The 6,004-nt window shown below is 42.1% G+C and overlaps 1 long non-coding RNA gene across 2 annotated transcripts; it reads left to right on the plus strand.

The window, feature by feature from the left end:
- The first annotated feature begins 2,006 nt into the window (after positions 1–2,006).
- LOC128814175 (uncharacterized) lies at positions 2,007–5,722 on the plus strand. 2 transcript variants are annotated; one of them, XR_008439283.1, is made up of 3 exons: positions 2,007–2,823; positions 3,198–3,325; positions 4,243–5,722. It is a non-coding gene; the product is annotated as an uncharacterized LOC128814175 (long non-coding RNA). The 2 variants fall into 2 exon arrangements; XR_008439284.1 differs by having other exon boundaries at positions 2,007–2,352.
- The last annotated feature ends 282 nt before the right edge of the window (positions 5,723–6,004 follow it).

Below are 6,004 nucleotides of genomic sequence, written 5' to 3' on the forward strand. Positions count from 1 at the left end.
ATTTTTGAGAGGACTCCAGTAACTAAAATAAAGATGTATTTGTCTCCACAGAAATTTTGCAGCCACATATTGGCTATTTGGAGAAAACAAAAAAAAAACCAAAAAAAAACCCAAAAAACAAACAAACAAAAAAAAACAAACCCAAAAAAAAAAAAAAGAATGGAAACCCCATTGAACTCACACTGTAGGGGCTCTACGAATGGCTTTTCAAAGTCTTGCTTTAAAGCATGTGATTTTTACCTATTTTTATGTCTGTGTTTACTTTTCTGACTGCCATGTGGAACAAATTACAGTGTTTCAAGCAAGGGCATGTGCTCCTTAGGACAGGAAAGGTTAATTTGGCTGCTTTGTGAATAAGTATGTCACACAGTCTTCCATTGTTCAGTTTTCTTTCCTGACATCCCCTAAGATCTCTGTTTCAAGGCACCAGGTGGTGATTCTCTGGGGCAGAATTTGTGTTGGGCAGAGAGGCAGGAGTATGTTGTGAGATGAAACCAGGCCAAGGGGTGCAGATGATACAGGAGGATGTCCTTATGAGGGCAGCTGAGCAGCACCTTGCTAGGCTGGAGCCTGTGCCAGCTCTTGCCCCCTAAAGGTCTTCCTTGTCACTAGGGAAGTTATTTGAGCCCAGTTTTTGTGGATGGACACTGACAGTGTGTTCCTCACTTTACTGACTGGTCAGTTCAAGGCTCTGGCGCGGCAGTTGCAGCCCCAAACCGAGGAGCTGTAATTTTTCCACAGCAGTTTGAGCAGTCCATCCAGAAGAACTCTGGCTGGAAGTCGGGTGAGCTGTGCCCACATCCTGGGCTGGCTTGGGGATGGATTACCATGTTACAGCAGGGCTGTGCCTGTGCTCATAAACCCCTTCCCTCAGCAGGGGCTGTGGCGTGTTTGCAGCTGGATTTCAGCTGCCAGGGAATGAAGGGGCCCTGTGAAAAGGACATCAGCTGAGGACAAATGCTTTTCCTTACTTGTTCACTGATGTGGTCTAGGGAGAAAGGACACAGCATCTCTTTTGAAGTTCATGGGTGGGAGGAAGATCTGGCTGGAGGACAGTCCCAAAATCTTGATTGCCCGAAAGGTGCTGGGTACCAGGCATTCCCTGCACACAGGCCTCCTGAGAAAAGGGTTCATGGGACCCATTTCTTCTGTTTATGCACCAGGTGACCAGGTTTGATTCACAGAAGCAACTTTGCCACCTCAACATAACAATGTTCTGATTTTTTGGAGGAAAAAAGTCTCCCACTTATTTATGGATGAACATAACAGAAAGCTTATGGTGAACACTAGAGAAAGCTCATGTTTTCCATATCTAGTGCAGCAAGTGTGTATCTGAAGGCAGTATTCACTGGGACTGCACTGGTAATGGTCCCAGCACTGTTCTCTGGCAGCTGGAAAGGGGATCTGCTGGAGTATGTGGGACAAATGTGGCCTCTTGAGTCTGGAAGCCTAATGAGGAAAACTTGGGACTGCTAGAGCTAAGGGTCATTTCGTGTTCACTTTGCATCACAGGCCTGGGATCTGGGAGACTGAAGTCTAATGTACAGACTGCGGTGCTGTGTTTGTGTAATTAAATCTTGTTAAAAAAACCCCAAGCAAACAGCTCATATATCTATATATTTACATCTATAACCTTATATATATATATATATATATATATATATATATATATTTATATATATTTTTTTCCCCTTTTACCTTAAGCTTTATTTGCATACTGTTCTCTAAGGAACAGAATAGTTTTCTGCAGACTGGGAACTCCTGCTCCTGGGCTCAAAGCTCCTCTTACCTATGGAAAAAAAGGATGACTGATGAGCTCTTTTACCTTTAGTTGTTATGCCCAGACTGCCAAGAAATATACTTGTGGGTGAGGCCTAATGCATCTTCCCTGGGTGCAGCCTTAGGCTACAGCCTCCTGTTACATCATCCCCTAACACCAGGTATGTGCCTCTGCTGTGGAGAACTTATGTGTGGATTTCAATCTGTTCCAGGTCACACATGTACCCCTCCCACATGGCTGTGCATTCAGGGTTGATATTGGTGTTAGATGCATGAAATTCAGGCAAATGTGAGCTGGTAGAATTCATCTGGACTGCCCAGAGCAAGTGGAGGTTGGGGCTGCAGACTATGAATAAGAAGTGGCTGCAGCCAATAGAAAGGGGTGAATCAAAGATGTTATCCCTCATTTTCCTGCTCACTGCCTTTCATAAAGCTGGCAAGATCTTAAGGATAACTCCAAACTTTACACTGTCCCTTAAACCAGAAACTCCTTACCTTAGAAGGAAAATAACAGAACACTTAGGCGAGATTACACATCTGCTTTGCTTTTCTGTGAACTTCTTCCACTGCAAGGTTTGATTTATGATCTATGCAGAAATCCTCATTTGAGTCCTATTCTAGCACTCAACCATGCAGTACTTATTTGTTCAGAGCTCTTTCTAGGAAGGATCAGTCTCATTTAGCCTCCAACAATTTTTCTTTGTTAGCAAAATACTCAAGTCATCTGGATTTCAGCTGTTGCTCTTTTTCCCCCCCTACAAATTCTTGGAGACATGGCGATTTCCAGAAAATCTGAGTGCATTGGCTGTACAGAGAGCCCTTTGTGCTGCCCAGTCAAAGAGAAACCATGTGAAACAAAACACAGCCTGGGGAAAGCAGAATCTGATGCAAACTGGTGTTTGCAAACTTGCTCTTGGTCTGCTGGAGCAGATGCAGCCCATAAATCAGCTAATGATGAGTTAGAATCAGCTCATTAACACATTTTGAAGTAAGATACTTGCATTTTGAAAGGGTAGTGAGGTTTGGTTGTGACCAACAGTACAGGTAATCATTTTTTGGTTGTTGGGGTTTTTGCTTTTGTTTTTGGGGTGTCCCCTTTGAACTGGTAATCTGCATCTGTGAATTCATGACTGATTGCTGTGTGCTTAGAGTTCCAAAGAAATAGGGAAGGAAATGTAAAACTATAGAAGAGATAAGCAACATCAGCACCTTGTGTACAATAACTAGTTTAAATGGCTGCAAAGAAATTTCTTAGCTTTAGTCCTGGTATTTTGGTTTGGTTAAACTGAAAAGCAAGAAATGATGCTGCAGCCAGCAGGGCCCTTTTCAATAGTGAGGTGCAGAAAGTTTGGCATGTTCTCTGGAAGGGTCATTTGGGTCTAAAATTGGTCTGATGTACTGTTTGCTTTCCCTTGCAGACAACCTCTGAGAAACAAGTGCTGTGAGTAGAAGGAAGCTCCTGTGATGGATGTGGTTATCAAAGCCAGCAGCGGGGTGGTTGACTCAGTGTGGTTGAGTAGGAAGCAAAAATAGAGCAAAATGCAAGGTTTGATTTAATTTAGGAAAGATCTCTTTTCTTGTACAGCAATGAAATTTGGTGGATACAGAAGGTGCAAAACAGAACAGGATAGAAAAGCAATTTCATCATGGAGCTCTGAGTCTTCTGGTGTGCTGCTGCTTTCATGTGGAATAGGCTCTCTTCTGGGGCCTCTTCAGTTAATTAATGGCATTCAGAACCAAGTCTGCAAAAAAGCTACAGCCAACAAAATAGATCTGTCCAGACTGTTTTCCTGGAATGTCCCTAAACAAAAGTTAGTTCCCTGGAGGGAAATGCTTTAGTGCCCTGTTGCTCGGAAATCATCAGATTTCAGGCCCTTTTGAAAATCTGTAATTGTAACAAAATTATTCTTTCCAAAAGATACTTGGGTTGTTTTCCACCCTGCTCAATGAGATCCATATTCCATGGCACTGACTGTAAGTGAGTGGTTTAAAGATAAATGCATGTCATGTCATGAATGTGTTTCTACTTTGTCATGGGGAGACACCAGCCAATTAAATTCTGAAATTATGGACTTTTTATTTATTTCCTTATTAAAAAAAAAAATAGTCTTTTAATCCTTCAGGGGAAATGGCATTTTTAACCCTAGTTTGGTTATTACTGAAGTAGGAAAGTAAGTTAGGGACAGAAATTAGGTTTTATTTTCAACTGAGATGTCTGAGAGTCTTAAGTTATTCTCCGTTTATTCATAACTTAGCAACAATTTAAATTCATATAATAAGATGCCTAAATTGTTTGCAAAGAAGTGTGAACAATTCTTGAACTGAGATGGTGGAGTATGTGTTGCTGTGTATGCATGAATGTCTGGTTCCTAATGTTCCTAAGGATGTTGTGCATCCTACCCCAGCCTCTGGAATTGGGATGGAGATTCCAGATTATTACTTACACTGCTCCTTGCTTTACAGGTTGCTGTCCCTGTCACCTGAGAGAGAGGAAATGGAAAGCAAAGGTGTAACTCATCCAGGAGTGGAGAGGAAGGGAAGACTTTGTCCCTCCTTTGTGAACCCCAGGATATGATCAAAGACTTTTCTAGAATGAAGGTCCTGAAGCAATTTTAAGTTCAGCTGCAAGACACCTATGTACTGCTCTCAGTAGGTTACTGTGGGATGTGAGTACTGTGAACCCCTGGGTACTTGTACTGGTCAGTGGTTGTGAGACCTTAATCCAGAGGAGTAAGCATATAAACTGGCGGTAATAAAAAAAGTAAGGTTAAATCCCCTATTTCTCTTTGAAAAGTGGAACATTTATATATTGGGCTTTCCTATTCCCCTTTGCCCTCACAGCTCCAGCCTTGCTAAGGCACCCTCAGGATAAGGACAGTTCCCTACTCTGGGTTCAGTTCAGCTCCAAGTCCCAAATGAATTGGCTTTTTTCCATTTCTTCTATTCTGAATAAATCACTAATACTCCGAGTGATCACTTAATCAGAGGTTCCTTTGCAGTTTCAAAGGATTGTCTTCCACATTTAGCATGTTTCCCAATAATTTCCTACTCTTTTGTTCTTGGTGCTGGATCATCTGCCAGCTTTGTCAGGGTGAAATGTGGACAGTGGACTCTAGACATTTTCATCCAAAACTTTCTGATAATTACAAAGTAATAAGTGGATGATTTTCACCATCCTTGGAGAGTTAAGTTTCTGTAGTTGCTGGCCAGGTTTTTTCATGCAAGAAATTCAGAAAAGCAAAACAAGTTTCCTCATGCTGAGGAAGGAAGATCTTTCTCTAGTTTTTGATGGCTAACAGTGTTGAATAAGAACCATGTCTGACAAGCAATCAGATATAACAGTCATGTACAAGCTACACGTTGTTCAGTTTGTAACTCTACAAATCAAGACTCCGAAAAAGCTGCTAACAGCTGTCCAGATTTTATTCAGCAGTAAAATTGGAAGATGAGGGTGTAATGTAATGGCAAACCCCTTTCTTAGCAGCTTGAGGGCTTCCTTTTGAATGGGATCCTGGAAATAGTTATTCTGGCCCTAGTAATGCTTAAAGAGAGGCCAAAACATAAGGAAATAAAAAAGAAGGGGTTGAAGTGAAATCAAATCTTAGATCCAAGCTCCCTGAATTTGGGAATTGTTTGGAATTGGATACAAACTGCATGTCTTGAGTCCATTGGTAATAGGAAAGAAATTATCCTAACAGTCACTAGTTATTAGTTATTATTACTAGTTACTAGTTATCTGTCACTTATAACAACAACCCTGTTTGTTAAATTACTGAGTTCTCAATATACAATATTCTTTGTATCTCAATATTCTCTGAGAAGCCATTGTTTCATGTGAATGTATCCAAGTTATTAAAACACAGCTTTAAGGACTCTGCACTGACCTTTCAAGCAACACACCCTAATTTTCCCATTACCACGATGCACTCACAGCCCAGAAGACCAAGAGCATCCTGGGCTGCCTCAGGAGCAGTGTGGCCAGTAGGGAGAGGGAGGCGATTCTGGCCCTCTACTCCACCCTCAGGTAGGGTGAGACCCTACCTGGAGTGTCCAGCTCTGGGACCCACAACATGAGGAGGACATGGACCTGATGGAGCAGGTCCAGAAGGGTCCACAAAGTTGCTCAAAGGGCTTGGTCACCTCTCCTGTGAAAACAAGCTGAGGCAGCTGGGCTCATTCAGCCTGGAGAAGACTCCAAGGAGACCTCAGTGTGGCCTTTCAGTAC

Source organism: Vidua macroura, chromosome 13 (assembly GCF_024509145.1).
Source record: "Vidua macroura isolate BioBank_ID:100142 chromosome 13, ASM2450914v1, whole genome shotgun sequence".
Lineage (NCBI taxonomy): Eukaryota > Metazoa > Chordata > Aves > Passeriformes > Viduidae > Vidua > Vidua macroura.